This window comes from Neoarius graeffei, chromosome 13 (genome assembly GCF_027579695.1).
Source record: "Neoarius graeffei isolate fNeoGra1 chromosome 13, fNeoGra1.pri, whole genome shotgun sequence".
Lineage (NCBI taxonomy): Eukaryota > Metazoa > Chordata > Actinopteri > Siluriformes > Ariidae > Neoarius > Neoarius graeffei.
This window is the reverse complement of record NC_083581.1, coordinates 19,232,079-19,258,507: the sequence shown is the minus strand read 5'-3', so window position 1 is coordinate 19,258,507 and position 26,429 is coordinate 19,232,079.

Here is a 26,429-nt window from a genome sequence, read left to right as displayed (position 1 = left end):
TCAGAGTGGGAAAACACACTTTTTTTCACCGAGTGCATGAAAACAGGCTTTCCGAGCACAGGAGTGCATTCAGTCACTCTGTAAAGTCCTTTCTGCGCCTAAAGCACACGTTTGACAACCGAATTTTGATTTCATGTGAAATGAGTGCATTCGAGCATATTTGACAAGTAACAACTTTCTAAGCATGGATTTTCATGTTTTCGAGCTTTGAACACATTTTCATCATATTGGTCATTTTCTCTGTATAAGCACATCTGAAACGAGTTTTCAACAAAGGACTGGGAAAAGCACTTGTTCAGAGTGGGAAAGCCCACTTTCTGTCACCGAGTGCATGAAAACAGCTTTCCGAGCACAGGAGTGCATTCAGACACTCTGTAAAGCCCTTTCTGCGCCTAAAGCACACGTTTGACAACCGAATTTTGATTTCATGTGAAATGAGTGCATTCGAGCATATTTGACAAGTAACAACTTTCTAAGCATGGATTTTTATGTTTTCGAGCTTTGAACACATTTTCATCATATTGGTCATTTTCACTGTATAAGCACATCTGAAATGAGTTTTCAACAAAGGACTGGGAAAAGCACTTGTTCAGAGTGGGAAAGCCCACTTTCTGTCACCGAGTGCATGAAAACAGCTTTCCGAGCACAGGAGTGCATTCAGACACTCTGTAAAGCCCTTTCTGCGCCTAAAGCAAACGTTTGACAACCGAATTTTGATTTCATGTGAAATGAGTGCATTCGAGCATATTTGACAAGTAACAACTTTCTAAGCATGGATTTTCATGTTTTCGAGCTTTGAACACATTTTCATCATATTGGTCATTTTCACTGTATAAGCACATCTGAAACGAGTTTTCAACAAAGGACTGGGAAAAGCACTTGTTCAGAGTGGGAAAGCCCACTTTCTGTCACCGAGTGCATGAAAACAGCTTTCCGAGCACAGGAGTGCATTCAGACACTCTGTAAAGCCCTTTCTGCGCCTAAAGCACACGTTTGACAACCGAATTTTGATTTCATGTGAAATGAGTGCATTCGAGCATATTTGACAAGTAACAACTTTCTAAGCATGGATTTTCATGTTTTCGAGCTTTGAACACATTTTCATCATATTGGTCATTTTAGCTGTAAAAGCACGTCTGAAACGAGTTTTCAACATAGAACTGTGATACGCACTTGTTCAGAGCGGGAAAGCCCACTTTCTGTCACCGAGTGCATGAAAACAGCTTTCCGAGCACAGGAGTGCATTCAGACACTCTGTAAAGCCCTTTCTGCGCCTAAAGCAAACGTTTGACAACCGAATTTTGATTTCATGTGAAATGAGTGCATTCGAGCATATTTGACAAGTAACAACTTTCTAAGCATGGATTTTTATGTTTTCGAGCTTTGAACACATTTTCATCATATTGGTCATTTTCACTGTATAAGCACATCTGAAACGAGTTTTCAACAAAGGACTGGGAAAAGCACTTGTTCAGAGTGGGAAAGCCCACTTTCTGTCACCGAGTGCATGAAAACAGCTTTCCGAGCACAGGAGTGCATTCAGACAGTCTGTAAAGCCCTTTCTGCGCCTAAAGCAAACGTTTGACAACCGAATTTTGATTTCATGTGAAATGAGTGCATTCGAGCATATTTGACAAGTAACAACTTTCTAAGCATGGATTTTCATGTTTTCGAGCTTTGAACACATTTTCATCATATTGGTCATTTTAGCTGTAAAAGCACGTCTGAAACGAGTTTTCAACATAGAACTGTGATACGCACTTGTTCAGAGTGGGAAAACACACTTTTTTTCACCGAGTGCATGAAAACAGGCTTTCCGAGCACAGGAGTGCATTCAGTCACTCTGTAAAGTCCTTTCTGCGCCTAAAGCACACGTTTGACAACCGAATTTTGATTTCATGTGAAATGAGTGCATTCGAGCATATTTGACAAGTAACAACTTTCTAAGCATGGATTTTCATGTTTTCGAGCTTTGAACACATTTTCATCATATTGGTCATTTTCTCTGTATAAGCACATCTGAAACGAGTTTTCAACAAAGGACTGGGAAAAGCACTTGTTCAGAGTGGGAAAGCCCACTTTCTGTCACCGAGTGCATGAAAACAGCTTTCCGAGCACAGGAGTGCATTCAGACACTCTGTAAAGCCCTTTCTGCGCCTAAAGCACACGTTTGACAACCGAATTTTGATTTCATGTGAAATGAGTGCATTCGAGCATATTTGACAAGTAACAACTTTCTAAGCATGGATTTTTATGTTTTCGAGCTTTGAACACATTTTCATCATATTGGTCATTTTCACTGTATAAGCACATCTGAAATGAGTTTTCAACAAAGGACTGGGAAAAGCACTTGTTCAGAGTGGGAAAGCCCACTTTCTGTCACTGAGTGCATGAAAACAGCTTTCCGAGCACAGGAGTGCATTCAGACACTCTGTAAAGCCCTTTCTGCGCCTAAAGCAAACGTTTGACAACCGAATTTTGATTTCATGTGAAATGAGTGCATTCGAGCATATTTGACAAGTAACAACTTTCTAAGCATGGATTTTTATGTTTTCGAGCTTTGAACACATTTTCATCATATTGGTCATTTTCACTGTATAAGCACATCTGAAACGAGTTTTCAACAAAGGACTGGGAAAAGCACTTGTTCAGAGTGGGAAAGCCCACTTTCTGTCACCGAGTGCATGAAAACAGCTTTCCGAGCACAGGAGTGCATTCAGACACTCTGTAAAGCCCTTTCTGCGCCTAAAGCACACGTTTGACAACCGAATTTTGATTTCATGTGAAATGAGTGCATTCGAGCATATTTGACAAGTAACAACTTTCTAAGCATGGATTTTCATGTTTTCGAGCTTTGAACACATTTTCATCATATTGGTCATTTTAGCTGTAAAAGCACGTCTGAAACGAGTTTTCAACATAGAACTGTGATACGCACTTGTTCAGAGTGGGAAAACACACTTTTTTTCACCGAGTGCATGAAAACAGGCTTTCCGAGCACAGGAGTGCATTCAGTCACTCTGTAAAGTCCTTTCTGCGCCTAAAGCACACGTTTGACAACCGAATTTTGATTTCATGTGAAATGAGTGCATTCGAGCATATTTGACAAGTAACAACTTTCTAAGCATGGATTTTCATGTTTTCGAGCTTTGAACACATTTTCATCATATTGGTCATTTTCACTGTATAAGCACATCTGAAACGAGTTTTCAACAAAGGACTGGGAAAAGCACTTGTTCAGAGTGGGAAAGCCCACTTTCTGTCACCGAGTGCATGAAAACAGCTTTCCGAGCACAGGAGTGCATTCAGACACTCTGTAAAGCCCTTTCTGCGCCTAAAGCACACGTTTGACAACCGAATTTTGATTTCATGTGAAATGAGTGCATTCGAGCATATTTGACAAGTAACAACTTTCTAAGCATGGATTTTCATGTTTTCGAGCTTTGAACACATTTTCATCATATTGGTCATTTTAGCTGTAAAAGCACGTCTGAAACGAGTTTTCAACATAGAACTGTGATACGCACTTGTTCAGAGCGGGAAAGCCCACTTTCTGTCACCGAGTGCATGAAAACAGCTTTCCGAGCACAGGAGTGCATTCAGACACTCTGTAAAGCCCTTTCTGCGCCTAAAGCAAACGTTTGACAACCGAATTTTGATTTCATGTGAAATGAGTGCATTCGAGCATATTTGACAAGTAACAACTTTCTAAGCATGGATTTTTATGTTTTCGAGCTTTGAACACATTTTCATCATATTGGTCATTTTCACTGTATAAGCACATCTGAAACGAGTTTTCAACAAAGGACTGGGAAAAGCACTTGTTCATAGCGGGAAAGCCCACTTTCTGTCACCGAGTGCATGAAAACAGCTTTCCGAGCACAGGAGTGCATTCAGACACTCTGTAAAGCCCTTTCTGCGCCTAAAGCAAACGTTTGACAACCGAATTTTGATTTCATGTGAAATGAGTGCATTCGAGCATATTTGACAAGTAACAACTTTCTAAGCATGGATTTTCATGTTTTCGAGCTTTGAACACATTTTCATCATATTGGTCATTTTCACTGTATAAGCACATCTGAAACGAGTTTTCAACAAAGGACTGGGAAAAGCACTTGTTCAGAGTGGGAAAGCCCACTTTCTGTCACCGAGTGCATGAAAACAGCTTTCCGAGCACAGGAGTGCATTCAGACACTCTGTAAAGCCCTTTCTGCGCCTAAAGCACACGTTTGACAACCGAATTTTGATTTCATGTGAAATGAGTGCATTCGAGCATATTTGACAAGTAACAACTTTCTAAGCATGGATTTTCATGTTTTCGAGCTTTGAACACATTTTCATCATATTGGTCATTTTAGCTGTAAAAGCACGTCTGAAACGAGTTTTCAACATAGAACTGTGATACGCACTTGTTCAGAGCGGGAAAGCCCACTTTCTGTCACCGAGTGCATGAAAACAGCTTTCCGAGCACAGGAGTGCATTCAGACACTCTGTAAAGCCCTTTCTGCGCCTAAAGCAAACGTTTGACAACCGAATTTTGATTTCATGTGAAATGAGTGCATTCGAGCATATTTGACAAGTAACAACTTTCTAAGCATGGATTTTTATGTTTTCGAGCTTTGAACACATTTTCATCATATTGGTCATTTTCACTGTATAAGCACATCTGAAACGAGTTTTCAACAAAGGACTGGGAAAAGCACTTGTTCAGAGTGGGAAAGCCCACTTTCTGTCACCGAGTGCATGAAAACAGCTTTCCGAGCACAGGAGTGCATTCAGACAGTCTGTAAAGCCCTTTCTGCGCCTAAAGCAAACGTTTGACAACCGAATTTTGATTTCATGTGAAATGAGTGCATTCGAGCATATTTGACAAGTAACAACTTTCTAAGCATGGATTTTCATGTTTTCGAGCTTTGAACACATTTTCATCATATTGGTCATTTTAGCTGTAAAAGCACGTCTGAAACGAGTTTTCAACATAGAACTGTGATACGCACTTGTTCAGAGTGGGAAAACACACTTTTTTTCACCGAGTGCATGAAAACAGGCTTTCCGAGCACAGGAGTGCATTCAGTCACTCTGTAAAGTCCTTTCTGCGCCTAAAGCACACGTTTGACAACCGAATTTTGATTTCATGTGAAATGAGTGCATTCGAGCATATTTGACAAGTAACAACTTTCTAAGCATGGATTTTCATGTTTTCGAGCTTTGAACACATTTTCATCATATTGGTCATTTTCTCTGTATAAGCACATCTGAAACGAGTTTTCAACAAAGGACTGGGAAAAGCACTTGTTCAGAGTGGGAAAGCCCACTTTCTGTCACCGAGTGCATGAAAACAGCTTTCCGAGCACAGGAGTGCATTCAGACACTCTGTAAAGCCCTTTCTGCGCCTAAAGCACACGTTTGACAACCGAATTTTGATTTCATGTGAAATGAGTGCATTCGAGCATATTTGACAAGTAACAACTTTCTAAGCATGGATTTTTATGTTTTCGAGCTTTGAACACATTTTCATCATATTGGTCATTTTCACTGTATAAGCACATCTGAAATGAGTTTTCAACAAAGGACTGGGAAAAGCACTTGTTCAGAGTGGGAAAGCCCACTTTCTGTCACTGAGTGCATGAAAACAGCTTTCCGAGCACAGGAGTGCATTCAGACACTCTGTAAAGCCCTTTCTGCGCCTAAAGCAAACGTTTGACAACCGAATTTTGATTTCATGTGAAATGAGTGCATTCGAGCATATTTGACAAGTAACAACTTTCTAAGCATGGATTTTCATGTTTTCGAGCTTTGAACACATTTTCATCATATTGGTCATTTTCACTGTATAAGCACATCTGAAACGAGTTTTCAACAAAGGACTGGGAAAAGCACTTGTTCAGAGTGGGAAAGCCCACTTTCTGTCACCGAGTGCATGAAAACAGCTTTCCGAGCACAGGAGTGCATTCAGACACTCTGTAAAGCCCTTTCTGCGCCTAAAGCACACGTTTGACAACCGAATTTTGATTTCATGTGAAATGAGTGCATTCGAGCATATTTGACAAGTAACAACTTTCTAAGCATGGATTTTCATGTTTTCGAGCTTTGAACACATTTTCATCATATTGGTCATTTTAGCTGTAAAAGCACGTCTGAAACGAGTTTTCAACATAGAACTGTGATACGCACTTGTTCAGAGTGGGAAAACACACTTTTTTTCACCGAGTGCATGAAAACAGGCTTTCCGAGCACAGGAGTGCATTCAGTCACTCTGTAAAGTCCTTTCTGCGCCTAAAGCACACGTTTGACAACCGAATTTTGATTTCATGTGAAATGAGTGCATTCGAGCATATTTGACAAGTAACAACTTTCTAAGCATGGATTTTCATGTTTTCGAGCTTTGAACACATTTTCATCATATTGGTCATTTTCACTGTATAAGCACATCTGAAACGAGTTTTCAACAAAGGACTGGGAAAAGCACTTGTTCAGAGTGGGAAAGCCCACTTTCTGTCACCGAGTGCATGAAAACAGCTTTCCGAGCACAGGAGTGCATTCAGACACTCTGTAAAGCCCTTTCTGCGCCTAAAGCACACGTTTGACAACCGAATTTTGATTTCATGTGAAATGAGTGCATTCGAGCATATTTGACAAGTAACAACTTTCTAAGCATGGATTTTCATGTTTTCGAGCTTTGAACACATTTTCATCATATTGGTCATTTTAGCTGTAAAAGCACGTCTGAAACGAGTTTTCAACATAGAACTGTGATACGCACTTGTTCAGAGCGGGAAAGCCCACTTTCTGTCACCGAGTGCATGAAAACAGCTTTCCGAGCACAGGAGTGCATTCAGACACTCTGTAAAGCCCTTTCTGCGCCTAAAGCAAACGTTTGACAACCGAATTTTGATTTCATGTGAAATGAGTGCATTCGAGCATATTTGACAAGTAACAACTTTCTAAGCATGGATTTTTATGTTTTCGAGCTTTGAACACATTTTCATCATATTGGTCATTTTCACTGTATAAGCACATCTGAAACGAGTTTTCAACAAAGGACTGGGAAAAGCACTTGTTCATAGCGGGAAAGCCCACTTTCTGTCACCGAGTGCATGAAAACAGGCTTTCCGAGCACAGGAGTGCATTCAGTCACTCTGTAAAGTCCTTTCTGCGCCTAAAGCACACGTTTGACAACCGAATTTTGATTTCATGTGAAATGAGTGCATTCGAGCATATTTGACAAGTAACAACTTTCTAAGCATGGATTTTCATGTTTTCGAGCTTTGAACACATTTTCATCATATTGGTCATTTTCACTGTATAAGCACATCTGAAACGAGTTTTCAACAAAGGACTGGGAAAAGCACTTGTTCAGAGTGGGAAAGCCCACTTTCTGTCACCGAGTGCATGAAAAGAGCTTTCCGAGCACAGGAGTGCATTCAGACACTCTGTAAAGCCCTTTCTGCGCCTAAAGCAAACGTTTGACAACCGAATTTTGATTTCATGTGAAATGAGTGCATTCGAGCATATTTGACAAGTAACAACTTTCTAAGCATGGATTTTTATGTTTTCGAGCTTTGAACACATTTTCATCATATTGGTCATTTTAGCTGTAAAAGCACGTCTGAAACGAGTTTTCAACATAGAACTGTGATACGCACTTGTTCAGAGCGGGAAAGCCCACTTTCTGTCACCGAGTGCATGAAAACAGCTTTCCGAGCACAGGAGTGCATTCAGACACTCTGTAAAGCCCTTTCTGCGCCTAAAGCAAACGTTTGACAACCGAATTTTGATTTCATGTGAAATGAGTGCATTCGAGCATATTTGACAAGTAACAACTTTCTAAGCATGGATTTTCATGTTTTCGAGCTTTGAACACATTTTCATCATATTGGTCATTTTAGCTGTAAAAGCACGTCTGAAACGAGTTTTCAACATAGAACTGTGATACGCACTTGTTCAGAGCGGGAAAGCCCACTTTCTGTCACCGAGTGCATGAAAACAGCTTTCCGAGCACAGGAGTGCATTCAGACACTCTGTAAAGCCCTTTCTGCGCCTAAAGCCAACGTTTGACAACCGAATTTTGATTTCATGTGAAATGAGTGCATTCGAGCATATTTGACAAGTAACAACTTTCTAAGCATGGATTTTCATGTTTTCGAGCTTTGAACACATTTTCATCATATTGGTCATTTTAGCTGTAAAAGCACGTCTGAAACGAGTTTTCAACATAGAACTGTGATACGCACTTGTTCAGAGCGGGAAAGCCCACTTTCTGTCACCGAGTGCATGAAAACAGCTTTCCGAGCACAGGAGTGCATTCAGACACTCTGTAAAGCCCTTTCTGCGCCTAAAGCAAACGTTTGACAACCGAATTTTGATTTCATGTGAAATGAGTGCATTCGAGCATATTTGACAAGTAACAACTTTCTAAGCATGGATTTTTATGTTTTCGAGCTTTGAACACATTTTCATCATATTGGTCATTTTCACTGTATAAGCACATCTGAAACGAGTTTTCAACAAAGGACTGGGAAAAGCACTTGTTCATAGCGGGAAAGCCCACTTTCTGTCACCGAGTGCATGAAAACAGGCTTTCCGAGCACAGGAGTGCATTCAGTCACTCTGTAAAGTCCTTTCTGCGCCTAAAGCACACGTTTGACAACCGAATTTTGATTTCATGTGAAATGAGTGCATTCGAGCATATTTGACAAGTAACAACTTTCTAAGCATGGATTTTTATGTTTTCGAGCTTTGAACACATTTTCATCATATTGGTCATTTTCACTGTATAAGCACATCTGAAACGAGTTTTCAACAAAGGACTGGGAAAAGCACTTGTTCAGAGTGGGAAAGCCCACTTTCTGTCACCGAGTGCATGAAAACAGCTTTCCGAGCACAGGAGTGCATTCAGACACTCTGTAAAGCCCTTTCTGCGCCTAAAGCACACGTTTGACAACCGAATTTTGATTTCATGTGAAATGAGTGCATTCGAGCATATTTGACAAGTAACAACTTTCTAAGCATGGATTTTCATGTTTTCGAGCTTTGAACACATTTTCATCATATTGGTCATTTTAGCTGTAAAAGCACGTCTGAAACGAGTTTTCAACATAGAACTGTGATACGCACTTGTTCAGAGCGGGAAAGCCCACTTTCTGTCACCGAGTGCATGAAAACAGCTTTCCGAGCACAGGAGTGCATTCAGACACTCTGTAAAGCCCTTTCTGCGCCTAAAGCAAACGTTTGACAACCGAATTTTGATTTCATGTGAAATGAGTGCATTCGAGCATATTTGACAAGTAACAACTTTCTAAGCATGGATTTTCATGTTTTCGAGCTTTGAACACATTTTCATCATATTGGTCATTTTAGCTGTAAAAGCACGTCTGAAACGAGTTTTCAACATAGAACTGTGATACGCACTTGTTCAGAGCGGGAAAGCCCACTTTCTGTCACCGAGTGCATGAAAACAGCTTTCCGAGCACAGGAGTGCATTCAGACACTCTGTAAAGCCCTTTCTGCGCCTAAAGCAAACGTTTGACAACCGAATTTTGATTTCATGTGAAATGAGTGCATTCGAGCATATTTGACAAGTAACAACTTTCTAAGCATGGATTTTTATGTTTTCGAGCTTTGAACACATTTTCATCATATTGGTCATTTTCACTGTATAAGCACATCTGAAACGAGTTTTCAACAAAGGACTGGGAAAAGCACTTGTTCATAGCGGGAAAGCCCACTTTCTGTCACCGAGTGCATGAAAACAGGCTTTCCGAGCACAGGAGTGCATTCAGTCACTCTGTAAAGTCCTTTCTGCGCCTAAAGCACACGTTTGACAACCGAATTTTGATTTCATGTGAAATGAGTGCATTCGAGCATATTTGACAAGTAACAACTTTCTAAGCATGGATTTTCATGTTTTCGAGCTTTGAACACATTTTCATCATATTGGTCATTTTCACTGTATAAGCACATCTGAAACGAGTTTTCAACAAAGGACTGGGAAAAGCACTTGTTCAGAGTGGGAAAGCCCACTTTCTGTCACCGAGTGCATGAAAACAGCTTTCCGAGCACAGGAGTGCATTCAGACACTCTGTAAAGCCCTTTCTGCGCCTAAAGCACACGTTTGACAACCGAATTTTGATTTCATGTGAAATGAGTGCATTCGAGCATATTTGACAAGTAACAACTTTCTAAGCATGGATTTTCATGTTTTCGAGCTTTGAACACATTTTCATCATATTGGTCATTTTCACTGTATAAGCACATCTGAAACGAGTTTTCAACAAAGGACTGGGAAAAGCACTTGTTCAGAGTGGGAAAGCCCACTTTCTGTCACCGAGTGCATGAAAACAGCTTTCCGAGCACAGGAGTGCATTCAGACACTCTGTAAAGCCCTTTCTGCGCCTAAAGCACACGTTTGACAACCGAATTTTGATTTCATGTGAAATGAGTGCATTCGAGCATATTTGACAAGTAACAACTTTCTAAGCATGGATTTTTATGTTTTTGAGCTTTGAACACATTTTCATCATATTGGTCATTTTCACTGTATAAGCACATCTGAAACGAGTTTTCAACAAAGGACTGGGAAAAGCACTTGTTCAGAGTGGGAAAGCCCACTTTCTGTCACCGAGTGCATGAAAACAGCTTTCCGAGCACAGGAGTGCATTCAGACACTCTGTAAAGCCCTTTCTGCGCCTAAAGCAAACGTTTGACAACCGAATTTTGATTTCATGTGAAATGAGTGCATTCGAGCATATTTGACAAGTAACAACTTTCTAAGCATGGATTTTCATGTTTTCGAGCTTTGAACACATTTTCATCATATTGGTCATTTTAGCTGTAAAAGCACGCCTGAAACGAGTTTTCAACATAGAACTGTGATACGCACTTGTTCAGAGCGGGAAAGCCCACTTTCTGTCACCGAGTGCATGAAAACAGGCTTTCCGAGCACAGGAGTGCATTCAGTCACTCTGTAAAGTCCTTTCTGCGCCTAAAGCACACGTTTGACAACCGAATTTTGATTTCATGTGAAATGAGTGCATTCGAGCATATTTGACAAGTAACAACTTTCTAAGCATGGATTTTCATGTTTTCGAGCTTTGAACACATTTTCATCATATTGGTCATTTTCACTGTATAAGCACATCTGAAACGAGTTTTCAACAAAGGACTGGGAAAAGCACTTGTTCAGAGTGGGAAAGCCCACTTTCTGTCACCGAGTGCATGAAAACAGCTTTCCGAGCACAGGAGTGCATTCAGACACTCTGTAAAGCCCTTTCTGCGCCTAAAGCAAACGTTTGACAACCGAATTTTGATTTCATGTGAAATGAGTGCATTCGAGCATATTTGACAAGTAACAACTTTCTAAGCATGGATTTTCATGTTTTCGAGCTTTGAACACATTTTCATCATATTGGTCATTTTAGCTGTAAAAGCACGTCTGAAACGAGTTTTCAACATAGAACTGTGATACGCACTTGTTCAGAGTGGGAAAACACACTTTTTTTCACCGAGTGCATGAAAACAGGCTTTCCGAGCACAGGAGTGCATTCAGTCACTCTGTAAAGTCCTTTCTGCGCCTGAAGCACACGTTTGACAACCGAATTTTGATTTCATGTGAAATGAGTGCATTCGAGCATATTTGACAAGTAACAACTTTCTAAGCATGGATTTTCATGTTTTCGAGCTTTGAACACATTTTCATCATATTGGTCATTTTCACTGTATAAGCACATCTGAAACGAGTTTTCAACAAAGGACTGGGAAAAGCACTTGTTCAGAGTGGGAAAGCCCACTTTCTGTCACCGAGTGCATGAAAACAGCTTTCCGAGCACAGGAGTGCATTCAGACACTCTGTAAAGCCCTTTCTGCGCCTAAAGCAAACGTTTGACAACCGAATTTTGATTTCATGTGAAATGAGTGCATTCGAGCATATTTGACAAGTAACAACTTTCTAAGCATGGATTTTCATGTTTTCGAGCTTTGAACACATTTTCATCATATTGGTCATTTTCACTGTATAAGCACATCTGAAACGAGTTTTCAACAAAGGACTGGGAAAAGCACTTGTTCAGAGTGGGAAAGCCCACTTTCTGTCACCGAGTGCATGAAAACAGCTTTCCGAGCACAGGAGTGCATTCAGACACTCTGTAAAGTCCTTTCTGCGCCTAAAGCACACGTTTGACAACCGAATTTTGATTTCATGTGAAATGAGTGCATTCGAGCATATTTGACAAGTAACAACTTTCTAAGCATGGATTTTCATGTTTTCGAGCTTTGAACACATTTTCATCATATTGGTCATTTTCACTGTATAAGCACATCTGAAACGAGTTTTCAACAAAGGACTGTGAAAAGCACTTGTTCAGAGTGGGAAAGCCCACTTTCTGTCACCGAGTGCATGAAAACAGCTTTCCGAGCACAGGAGTGCATTCAGACACTCTGTAAAGCCCTTTCTGCGCCTAAAGCACACGTTTGACAACCGAATTTTGATTTCATGTGAAATGAGTGCATTCGAGCATATTTGACAAGTAACAACTTTCTAAGCATGGATTTTTATGTTTTCGAGCTTTGAACACATTTTCATCATATTGGTCATTTTCACTGTATAAGCACATCTGAAACGAGTTTTCAACAAAGGACTGGGAAAAGCACTTGTTCAGAGTGGGAAAGCCCACTTTCTGTCACCGAGTGCATGAAAACAGCTTTCCGAGCACAGGAGTGCATTCAGACACTCTGTAAAGCCCTTTCTGCGCCTAAAGCACACGTTTGACAACCGAATTTTGATTTCATGTGAAATGAGTGCATTCGAGCATATTTGACAAGTAACAACTTTCTAAGCATGGATTTTTATGTTTTCGAGCTTTGAACACATTTTCATCATATTGGTCATTTTCACTGTATAAGCACATCTGAAACGAGTTTTCAACAAAGGACTGGGAAAAGCACTTGTTCAGAGTGGGAAAGCCCACTTTCTGTCACCGAGTGCATGAAAACAGCTTTCCGAGCACAGGAGTGCATTCAGACACTCTGTAAAGCCCTTTCTGCGCCTAAAGCAAACGTTTGACAACCGAATTTTGATTTCATGTGAAATGAGTGCATTCGAGCATATTTGACAAGTAACAACTTTCTAAGCATGGATTTTCATGTTTTCGAGCTTTGAACACATTTTCATCATATTGGTCATTTTAGCTGTAAAAGCACGTCTGAAACGAGTTTTCAACATAGAACTGTGATACGCACTTGTTCAGAGCGGGAAAGCCCACTTTCTGTCACCGAGTGCATGAAAACAGCTTTCCGAGCACAGGAGTGCATTCAGACACTCTGTAAAGCCCTTTCTGCGCCTAAAGCAAACGTTTGACAACCGAATTTTGATTTCATGTGAAATGAGTGCATTCGAGCATATTTGACAAGTAACAACTTTCTAAGCATGGATTTTTATGTTTTCGAGCTTTGAACACATTTTCATCATATTGGTCATTTTCACTGTATAAGCACATCTGAAACGAGTTTTCAACAAAGGACTGGGAAAAGCACTTGTTCAGAGTGGGAAAGCCCACTTTCTGTCACCGAGTGCATGAAAACAGCTTTCCGAGCACAGGAGTGCATTCAGACACTCTGTAAAGCCCTTTCTGCGCCTAAAGCAAACGTTTGACAACCGAATTTTGATTTCATGTGAAATGAGTGCATTCGAGCATATTTGACAAGTAACAACTTTCTAAGCATGGATTTTCATGTTTTCGAGCTTTGAACACATTTTCATCATATTGGTCATTTTAGCTGTAAAAGCACGTCTGAAACGAGTTTTCAACATAGAACTGTGATACGCACTTGTTCAGAGTGGGAAAACACACTTTTTTTCACCGAGTGCATGAAAACAGGCTTTCCGAGCACAGGAGTGCATTCAGTCACTCTGTAAAGTCCTTTCTGCGCCTAAAGCACACGTTTGACAACCGAATTTTGATTTCATGTGAAATGAGTGCATTCGAGCATATTTGACAAGTAACAACTTTCTAAGCATGGATTTTCATGTTTTCGAGCTTTGAACACATTTTCATCATATTGGTCATTTTCACTGTATAAGCACATCTGAAACGAGTTTTCAACAAAGGACTGGGAAAAGCACTTGTTCAGAGTGGGAAAGCCCACTTTCTGTCACCGAGTGCATGAAAACAGCTTTCCGAGCACAGGAGTGCATTCAGACACTCTGTAAAGCCCTTTCTGCGCCTAAAGCACACGTTTGACAACCGAATTTTGATTTCATGTGAAATGAGTGCATTCGAGCATATTTGACAAGTAACAACTTTCTAAGCATGGATTTTTATGTTTTCGAGCTTTGAACACATTTTCATCATATTGGTCATTTTCACTGTATAAGCACATCTGAAACGAGTTTTCAACAAAGGACTGGGAAAAGCACTTGTTCAGAGTGGGAAAGCCCACTTTCTGTCACCGAGTGCATGAAAACAGCTTTCCGAGCACAGGAGTGCATTCAGACACTCTGTAAAGCCCTTTCTGCGCCTAAAGCAAACGTTTGACAACCGAATTTTGATTTCATGTGAAATGAGTGCATTCGAGCATATTTGACAAGTAACAACTTTCTAAGCATGGATTTTCATGTTTTCGAGCTTTGAACACATTTTCATCATATTGGTCATTTTCACTGTATAAGCACATCTGAAACGAGTTTTCAACAAAGGACTGGGAAAAGCACTTGTTCAGAGTGGGAAAGCCCACTTTCTGTCACCGAGTGCATGAAAACAGCTTTCCGAGCACAGGAGTGCATTCAGACACTCTGTAAAGTCCTTTCTGCGCCTAAAGCACACGTTTGACAACCGAATTTTGATTTCATGTGAAATGAGTGCATTCGAGCATATTTGACAAGTAACAACTTTCTAAGCATGGATTTTCATGTTTTCGAGCTTTGAACACATTTTCATCATATTGGTCATTTTCACTGTATAAGCACATCTGAAACGAGTTTTCAACAAAGGACTGGGAAAAGCACTTGTTCAGAGTGGGAAAGCCCACTTTCTGTCACCGAGTGCATGAAAACAGCTTTCCGAGCACAGGAGTGCATTCAGACACTCTGTAAAGCCCTTTCTGCGCCTAAAGCAAACGTTTGACAACCGAATTTTGATTTCATGTGAAATGAGTGCATTCGAGCATATTTGACAAGTAACAACTTTCTAAGCATGGATTTTCATGTTTTCGAGCTTTGAACACATTTTCATCATATTGGTCATTTTAGCTGTAAAAGCACGTCTGAAACGAGTTTTCAACATAGAACTGTGATACGCACTTGTTCAGAGCGGGAAAGCCCACTTTCTGTCACCGAGTGCATGAAAACAGCTTTCCGAGCACAGGAGTGCATTCAGACACTCTGTAAAGCCCTTTCTGCGCCTAAAGCAAACGTTTGACAACCGAATTTTGATTTCATGTGAAATGAGTGCATTCGAGCATATTTGACAAGTAACAACTTTCTAAGCATGGATTTTTATGTTTTCGAGCTTTGAACACATTTTCATCATATTGGTCATTTTCACTGTATAAGCACATCTGAAACGAGTTTTCAACAAAGGACTGGGAAAAGCACTTGTTCAGAGTGGGAAAGCCCACTTTCTGTCACCGAGTGCATGAAAACAGCTTTCCGAGCACAGGAGTGCATTCAGACAGTCTGTAAAGCCCTTTCTGCGCCTAAAGCAAACGTTTGACAACCGAATTTTGATTTCATGTGAAATGAGTGCATTCGAGCATATTTGACAAGTAACAACTTTCTAAGCATGGATTTTCATGTTTTCGAGCTTTGAACACATTTTCATCATATTGGTCATTTTAGCTGTAAAAGCACGTCTGAAACGAGTTTTCAACATAGAACTGTGATACGCACTTGTTCAGAGTGGGAAAACACACTTTTTTTCACCGAGTGCATGAAAACAGGCTTTCCGAGCACAGGAGTGCATTCAGTCACTCTGTAAAGTCCTTTCTGCGCCTAAAGCACACGTTTGACAACCGAATTTTGATTTCATGTGAAATGAGTGCATTCGAGCATATTTGACAAGTAACAACTTTCTAAGCATGGATTTTCATGTTTTCGAGCTTTGAACACATTTTCATCATATTGGTCATTTTCTCTGTATAAGCACATCTGAAACGAGTTTTCAACAAAGGACTGGGAAAAGTACTTGTTCAGAGTGGGAAAGCCCACTTTCTGTCACCGAGTGCATGAAAACAGCTTTCCGAGCACAGGAGTGCATTCAGACACTCTGTAAAGCCCTTTCTGCGCCTAAAGCACACGTTTGACAACCGAATTTTGATTTCATGTGAAATGAGTGCATTCGAGCATATTTGACAAGTAACAACTTTCTAAGCATGGATTTTTATGTTTTCGAGCTTTGAACACATTTTCATCATATTGGTCATTTTCACTGTATAAGCACATCTGAAACGAGTTTTCAACAAAGGACTGGGAAAAGCACTTGTTCAGAGTGGGAAAGCCCACTTTCTGTCACCGAGTGCATGAAAACAGCTTTCCGAGCACAGGAGTGCATTCAGACACTCTGTAAAGCCCTTTCTGCGCCTAAAGCAAACGTTTGACAACCGAATTTTGATTTCATGTGAAATGAGTGCATTCGAGCATATTTGACAAGTAACAACTTTCTAAGCATGGATTTTCATGTTTTCGAGCTTTGAACACATTTTCATCATATTGGTCATTTTCACTGTATAAGCACATCTGAAACGAGTTTTCAACAAAGGACTGGGAAAAGCACTTGTTCAGAGTGGGAAAGCCCACTTTCTGTCACCGAGTGCATGAAAACAGCTTTCCGAGCACAGGAGTGCATTCAGACACTCTGTAAAGCCCTTTCTGCGCCTAAAGCAAACGTTTGACAACCGAATTTTGATTTCATGTGAAATGAGTGCATTCGAGCATATTTGACAAGTAACAACTTTCTAAGCATGGATTTTCATGTTTTCGAGCTTTGAACACATTTTCATCATATTGGTCATTTTAGCTGTAAAAGCACGTCTGAAACGAGTTTTCAACATAGAACTGTGATACGCACTTGTTCAGAGTGGGAAAACACACTTTTTTTCACCGAGTGCATGAAAACAGGCTTTCCGAGCACAGGAGTGCATTCAGTCACTCTGTAAAGTCCTTTCTGCGCCTAAAGCACACGTTTGACAACCGAATTTTGATTTCATGTGAAATGAGTGCATTCGAGCATATTTGACAAGTAACAACTTTCTAAGCATGGATTTTCATGTTTTCGAGCTTTGAACACATTTTCATCATATTGGTCATTTTCACTGTATAAGCACATCTGAAACGAGTTTTCAACAAAGGACTGGGAAAAGCACTTGTTCAGAGTGGGAAAGCCCACTTTCTGTCACCGAGTGCATGAAAACAGCTTTCCGAGCACAGGAGTGCATTCAGACACTCTGTAAAGCCCTTTCTGCGCCTAAAGCACACGTTTGACAACCGAATTTTGATTTCATGTGAAATGAGTGCATTCGAGCATATTTGACAAGTAACAACTTTCTAAGCATGGATTTTCATGTTTTCGAGCTTTGAACACATTTTCATCATATTGGTCATTTTAGCTGTAAAAGCACGTCTGAAACGAGTTTTCAACATAGAACTGTGATACGCACTTGTTCAGAGCGGGAAAGCCCACTTTCTGTCACCGAGTGCATGAAAACAGCTTTCCGAGCACAGGAGTGCATTCAGACACTCTGTAAAGCCCTTTCTGCGCCTAAAGCAAACGTTTGACAACCGAATTTTGATTTCATGTGAAATGCGTGCATTCGAGCATATTTGACAAGTAACAACTTTCTAAGCATGGATTTTTATGTTTTCGAGCTTTGAACACATTTTCATCATATTGGTCATTTTCACTGTATAAGCACATCTGAAACGAGTTTTCAACAAAGGACTGGGAAAAGCACTTGTTCATAGCGGGAAAGCCCACTTTCTGTCACCGAGTGCATGAAAACAGGCTTTCCGAGCACAGGAGTGCATTCAGTCACTCTGTAAAGTCCTTTCTGCGCCTAAAGCACACGTTTGACAACCGAATTTTGATTTCATGTGAAATGAGTGCATTCGAGCATATTTGACAAGTAACAACTTTCTAAGCATGGATTTTCATGTTTTCGAGCTTTGAACACATTTTCATCATATTGGTCATTTTCACTGTATAAGCACATCTGAAACGAGTTTTCAACAAAGGACTGGGAAAAGCACTTGTTCAGAGTGGGAAAGCCCACTTTCTGTCACCGAGTGCATGAAAAGAGCTTTCCGAGCACAGGAGTGCATTCAGACACTCTGTAAAGCCCTTTCTGCGCCTAAAGCAAACGTTTGACAACCGAATTTTGATTTCATGTGAAATGAGTGCATTCGAGCATATTTGACAAGTAACAACTTTCTAAGCATGGATTTTTATGTTTTCGAGCTTTGAACACATTTTCATCATATTGGTCATTTTCACTGTATAAGCACATCTGAAACGAGTTTTCAACAAAGGACTGGGAAAAGCACTTGTTCAGAGTGGGAAAGCCCACTTTCTGTCACCGAGTGCATGAAAACAGCTTTCCGAGCACAGGAGTGCATTCAGACACTCTGTAAAGCCCTTTCTGCGCCTAAAGCAAACGTTTGACAACCGAATTTTGATTTCATGTGAAATGAGTGCATTCGAGCATATTTGACAAGTAACAACTTTCTAAGCATGGATTTTCATGTTTTCGAGCTTTGAACACATTTTCATCATATTGGTCATTTTAGCTGTAAAAGCACGTCTGAAACGAGTTTTCAACATAGAACTGTGATACGCACTTGTTCAGAGCGGGAAAGCCCACTTTCTGTCACCGAGTGCATGAAAACAGCTTTCCGAGCACAGGAGTGCATTCAGACACTCTGTAAAGCCCTTTCTGCGCCTAAAGCAAACGTTTGACAACCGAATTTTGATTTCATGTGAAATGAGTGCATTCGAGCATATTTGACAAGTAACAACTTTCTAAGCATGGATTTTCATGTTTTCGAGCTTTGAACACATTTTCATCATATTGGTCATTTTAGCTGTAAAAGCACGTCTGAAACGAGTTTTCAACATAGAACTGTGATACGCACTTGTTCAGAGCGGGAAAGCCCACTTTCTGTCACCGAGTGCATGAAAACAGCTTTCCGAGCACAGGAGTGCATTCAGACACTCTGTAAAGCCCTTTCTGCGCCTAAAGCCAACGTTTGACAACCGAATTTTGATTTCATGTGAAATGAGTGCATTCGAGCATATTTGACAAGTAACAACTTTCTAAGCATGGATTTTCATGTTTTCGAGCTTTGAACACATTTTCATCATATTGGTCATTTTAGCTGTAAAAGCACGTCTGAAACGAGTTTTCAACATAGAACTGTGATACGCACTTGTTCAGAGCGGGAAAGCCCACTTTCTGTCACCGAGTGCATGAAAACAGCTTTCCGAGCACAGGAGTGCATTCAGACACTCTGTAAAGCCCTTTCTGCGCCTAAAGCAAACGTTTGACAACCGAATTTTGATTTCATGTGAAATGAGTGCATTCGAGCATATTTGACAAGTAACAACTTTCTAAGCATGGATTTTCATGTTTTCGAGCTTTGAACACATTTTCATCATATTGGTCATTTTAGCTGTAAAAGCACGTCTGAAACGAGTTTTCAACATAGAACTGTGATACGCACTTGTTCAGAGCGGGAAAGCCCACTTTCTGTCACCGAGTGCATGAAAACAGCTTTCCGAGCACAGGAGTGCATTCAGACACTCTGTAAAGCCCTTTCTGCGCCTAAAGCAAACGTTTGACAACCGAATTTTGATTTCATGTGAAATGCGTGCATTCGAGCATATTTGACAAGTAACAACTTTCTAAGCATGGATTTTTATGTTTTCGAGCTTTGAACACATTTTCATCATATTGGTCATTTTCACTGTATAAGCACATCTGAAACGAGTTTTCAACAAAGGACTGGGAAAAGCACTTGTTCATAGCGGGAAAGCCCACTTTCTGTCACCGAGTGCATGAAAACAGGCTTTCCGAGCACAGGAGTGCATTCAGTCACTCTGTAAAGTCCTTTCTGCGCCTAAAGCACACGTTTGACAACCGAATTTTGATTTCATGTGAAATGAGTGCATTCGAGCATATTTGACAAGTAACAACTTTCTAAGCATGGATTTTCATGTTTTCGAGCTTTGAACACATTTTCATCATATTGGTCATTTTCACTGTATAAGCACATCTGAAACGAGTTTTCAACAAAGGACTGGGAAAAGCACTTGTTCAGAGTGGGAAAGCCCACTTTCTGTCACCGAGTGCATGAAAACAGCTTTCCGAGCACAGGAGTGCATTCAGACACTCTGTAAAGCCCTTTCTGCGCCTAAAGCAAACGTTTGACAACCGAATTTTGATTTCATGTGAAATGAGTGCATTCGAGCATATTTGACAAGTAACAACTTTCTAAGCATGGATTTTCATGTTTTCGAGCTTTGAACACATTTTCATCATATTGGTCATTTTAGCTGTAAAAGCACGTCTGAAACGAGTTTTCAACATAGAACTGTGATACGCACTTGTTCAGAGTGGGAAAACACACTTTTTTTCACCGAATGCATGAAAACAGGCTTTCCGAGCACAGGAGTGCATTCAGTCACTCTGTAAAGTCCTTTCTGCGCCTAAAGCACACGTTTGACAACCGAATTTTGATTTCATGTGAAATGAGTGCATTCGAGCATATTTGACAAGTAACAACTTTCTAAGCATGGATTTTCATGTTTTCGAGCTTTGAACACATTTTCATCATATTGGTCATTTTCACTGTATAAGCACATCTGAAACGAGTTTTCAACAAAGGACTGGGAAAAGCACTTGTTCAGAGTGGGAAAGCCCACTTTCTGTCACCGAGTGCATGAAAACAGCTTTCCGAGCACAGGAGTGCATTCAGACACTCTGTAAAGCCCTTTCTGCGCCTAAAGCACACGTTTGACAACCGAATTTTGATTTCATGTGAAATGAGTGCATTCGAGCATATTTGACAAGTAACAACTTTCTAAGCATGGATTTTTATGTTTTCGAGCTTTGAACACATTTTCATCATATTGGTCATTTTAGCTGTAAAAGCACGTCTGAAACGAGTTTTCAACATAGAACTGTGATACGCACTTGTTCAGAGCGGGAAAGCCCACTTTCTGTCACCGAGTGCATGAAAACAGGCTTTCCGAGCACAGGAGTGCATTCAGTCACTCTGTAAAGTCCATTCTGCGCCTAAAGCACACGTTTGACAACCGAATTTTGATTTCATGTGAAATGAGTGCATTCGAGCATATTTGACAAGTAACAACTTTCTAAGCATGGATTTTCATGTTTTCGAGCTTTGAACACATTTTCATCATATTGGTCATTTTCACTGTATAAGCACATCTGAAACGAGTTTTCAACAAAGGACTGGGAAAAGCACTTGTTCAGAGTGGGAAAGCCCACTTTCTGTCACCGAGTGCATGAAAACAGCTTTCCGAGCACAGGAGTGCATTCAGACACTCTGTAAAGCCCTTTCTGCGCCTAAAGCAAACGTTTGACAACCGAATTTTGATTTCATGTGAAATGAGTGCATTCGAGCATATTTGACAAGTAACAACTTTCTAAGCATGGATTTTCATGTTTTCGAGCTTTGAACACATTTTCATCATATTGGTCATTTTAGCTGTAAAAGCACGTCTGAAACGAGTTTTCAACATAGAACTGTGATACGCACTTGTTCAGAGTGGGAAAACACACTTTTTTTCACCGAGTGCATGAAAACAGGCTTTCCGAGCACAGGAGTGCATTCAGTCACTCTGTAAAGTCCTTTCTGCGCCTAAAGCACACGTTTGACAACCGAATTTTGATTTCATGTGAAATGAGTGCATTCGAGCATATTTGACAAGTAACAACTTTCTAAGCATGGATTTTCATGTTTTCGAGCTTTGAACACATTTTCATCATATTGGTCATTTTCACTGTATAAGCACATCTGAAACGAGTTTTCAACAAAGGACTGGGAAAAGCACTTGTTCAGAGTGGGAAAGCCCACTTTCTGTCACCGAGTGCATGAAAACAGCTTTCCGAGCACAGGAGTGCATTCAGACACTCTGTAAAGCCCTTTCTGCGCCTAAAGCACACGTTTGACAACCGAATTTTGATTTCATGTGAAATGAGTGCATTCGAGCATATTTGACAAGTAACAACTTTCTAAGCATGGATTTTTATGTTTTCGAGCTTTGAACACATTTTCATCATATTGGTCATTTTCACTGTATAAGCACATCTGAAACGAGTTTTCAACAAAGGACTGGGAAAAGCACTTGTTCAGAGTGGGAAAGCCCACTTTCTGTCACCGAGTGCATGAAAACAGCTTTCCGAGCACAGGAGTGCATTCAGACACTCTGTAAAGCCCTTTCTGCGCCTAAAGCAAACGTTTGACAACCGAATTTTGATTTCATGTGAAATGAGTGCATTCGAGCATATTTGACAAGTAACAACTTTCTAAGCATGGATTTTCATGTTTTCGAGCTTTGAACACATTTTCATCATATTGGTCATTTTAGCTGTAAAAGCACGTCTGAAACGAGTTTTCAACATAGAACTGTGATACGCACTTGTTCAGAGTGGGAAAACACACTTTTTTTCACCGAGTGCATGAAAACAGGCTTTCCGAGCACAGGAGTGCATTCAGTCACACTGTAAAGTCCTTTCTGCGCCTAAAGCACACGTTTGACAACCGAATTTTGATTTCATGTGAAATGAGTGCATTCGAGCATATTTGACAAGTAACAACTTTCTAAGCATGGATTTTCATGTTTTCGAGCTTTGAACACATTTTCATCATATTGGTCATTTTCACTGTATAAGCACATCTGAAACGAGTTTTCAACAAAGGACTGGGAAAAGCACTTGTTCAGAGTGGGAAAGCCCACTTTCTGTCACCGAGTGCATGAAAACAGCTTTCCGAGCACAGGAGTGCATTCAGACACTCTGTAAAGCCCTTTCTGCGCCTAAAGCAAACGTTTGACAACCGAATTTTGATTTCATGTGAAATGAGTGCATTCGAGCATATTTGACAAGTAACAACTTTCTAAGCATGGATTTTCATGTTTTCGAGCTTTGAACACATTTTCATCATATTGGTCATTTTAGCTGTAAAAGCACGTCTGAAACGAGTTTTCAACATAGAACTGTGATACGCACTTGTTCAGAGTGGGAAAACACACTTTTTTTCACCGAGTGCATGAAAACAGGCTTTCCGAGCACAGGAGTGCATTCAGTCACTCTGTAAAGTCCTTTCTGCGCCTAAAGCACACGTTTGACAACCGAATTTTGATTTCATGTGAAATGAGTGCATTCGAGCATATTTGACAAGTAACAACTTTCTAAGCATGGATTTTCATGTTTTCGAGCTTTGAACACATTTTCATCATATTGGTCATTTTCTCTGTATAAGCACATCTGAAACGAGTTTTCAACAAAGGACTGGGAAAAGCACTTGTTCAGAGTGGGAAAGCCCACTTTCTGTCACCGAGTGCATGAAAACAGCTTTCCGAGCACAGGAGTGCATTCAGACACTCTGTAAAGCCCTTTCTGCGCCTAAAGCACACGTTTGACAACCGAATTTTGATTTCATGTGAAATGAGTGCATTCGAGCATATTTGACAAGTAACAACTTTCTAAGCATGGATTTTTATGTTTTCGAGCTTTGAACACATTTTCATCATATTGGTCATTTTCACTGTATAAGCACATCTGAAACGAGTTTTCAACAAAGGACTGGGAAAAGCACTTGTTCAGAGTGGGAAAGCCCACTTTCTGTCACCGAGTGCATGAAAACAGCTTTCCGAGCACAGGAGTGCATTCAGACACTCTGTAAAGCCCTTTCTGCGCCTAAAGCAAACGTTTGACAACCGAATTTTGATTTCATGTGAAATGAGTGCATTCGAGCATATTTGACAAGTAACAACTTTCTAAGCATGGATTTTCATGTTTTCGAGCTTTGAACACATTTTCATCATATTGGTCATTTTAGCTGTAAAAGCACGTCTGAAACGAGTTTTCAACATAGAACTGTGATACGCACTTGTTCAGAGTGGGAAAACACACTTTTTTTCACCGAGTGCATGAAAACAGGCTTTCCGAGCACAGGAGTGCATTCAGTCACTCTGTAAAGTCCTTTCTGCGCCTAAAGCACACGTTTGACAACCGAATTTTGATTTCATGTGAAATGAGTGCATTCGAGCATATTTGACAAGTAACAACTTTCTAAGCATGGATTTTCATGTTTTCGAGCTTTGAACACATTTTCATCATATTGGTCATTTTCACTGTATAAGCACATCTGAAACGAGTTTTCAACAAAGGACTGGGAAAAGCACTTGTTCAGAGTGGGAAAGCCCACTTTCTGTCACCGAGTGCATGAAAACAGCTTTCCGAGCACAGGAGTGCATTCAGACACTCTGTAAAGCCCTTTCTGCGCCTAAAGCACACGTTTGACAACCGAATTTTGATTTCATGTGAAATGAGTGCATTCGAGCATATTTGACAAGTAACAACTTTCTAAGCATGGATTTTCATGTTTTCGAGCTTTGAACACATTTTCATCATATTGGTCATTTTAGCTGTAAAAGCACGTCTGAAACGAGTTTTCAACATAGAACTGTGATACGCACTTGTTCAGAGCGGGAAAGCCCACTTTCTGTCACCGAGTGCATGAAAACAGCTTTCCGAGCACAGGAGTGCATTCAGACACTCTGTAAAGCCCTTTCTGCGCCTAAAGCAAACGTTTGACAACCGAATTTTGATTTCATGTGAAATGAGTGCATTCGAGCATATTTGACAAGTAACAACTTTCTAAGCATGGATTTTTATGTTTTCGAGCTTTGAACACATTTTCATCATATTGGTCATTTTCACTGTATAAGCACATCTGAAACGAGTTTTCAACAAAGGACTGGGAAAAGCACTTGTTCATAGCGGGAAAGCCCACTTTCTGTCACCGAGTGCATGAAAACAGGCTTTCCGAGCACAGGAGTGCATTCAGTCACTCTGTAAAGTCCTTTCTGCGCCTAAAGCACACGTTTGACAACCGAATTTTGATTTCATGTGAAATGAGTGCATTCGAGCATATTTGACAAGTAACAACTTTCTAAGCATGGATTTTCATGTTTTCGAGCTTTGAACACATTTTCATCATATTGGTCATTTTCACTGTATAAGCACATCTGAAACGAGTTTTCAACAAAGGACTGGGAAAAGCACTTGTTCAGAGTGGGAAAGCCCACTTTCTGTCACCGAGTGCATGAAAACAGCTTTCCGAGCACAGGAGTGCATTCAGACACTCTGTAAAGCCCTTTCTGCGCCTAAAGCAAACGTTTGACAACCGAATTTTGATTTCATGTGAAATGAGTGCATTCGAGCATATTTGACAAGTAACAACTTTCTAAGCATGGATTTTCATGTTTTCGAGCTTTGAACACATTTTCATCATATTGGTCATTTTAGCTGTAAAAGCACGTCTGAAACGAGTTTTCAACATAGAACTGTGATACGCACTTGTTCAGAGTGGGAAAACACACTTTTTTTCACCGAGTGCATGAAAACAGGCTTTCCGAGCACAGGAGTGCATTCAGTCACTCTGTAAAGTCCTTTCTGCGCCTAAAGCACACGTTTGACAACCGAATTTTGATTTCATGTGAAATGAGTGCATTCGAGCATATTTGACAAGTAACAACTTTCTAAGCATGGATTTTCATGTTTTCGAGCTTTGAACACATTTTCATCATATTGGTCATTTTCACTGTATAAGCACTTCTGAAACGAGTTTTCAACAAAGGACTGGGAAAAGCACTTGTTCAGAGTGGGAAAGCCCACTTTCTGTCACCGAGTGCATGAAAACAGCTTTCCGAGCACAGGAGTGCATTCAGACACTCTGTAAAGCCCTTTCTGCGCCTAAAGCACACGTTTGACAACCGAATTTTGATTTCATGTGAAATGAGTGCATTCGAGCATATTTGACAAGTAACAACTTTCTAAGCATGGATTTTTATGTTTTCGAGCTTTGAACACATTTTCATCATATTGGTCATTTTCACTGTATAAGCACATCTGAAACGAGTTTTCAACAAAGGACTGGGAAAAGCACTTGTTCAGAGTGGGAAAGCCCACTTTCTGTCACCGAGTGCATGAAAACAGCTTTCCGAGCACAGGAGTGCATTCAGACACTCTGTAAAGCCCTTTCTGCGCCTAAAGCAAACGTTTGACAACCGAATTTTGATTTCATGTGAAATGAGTGCATTCGAGCATATTTGACAAGTAACAACTTTCTAAGCATGGATTTTCATGTTTTCGAGCTTTGAACACATTTTCATCATATTGGTCATTTTAGC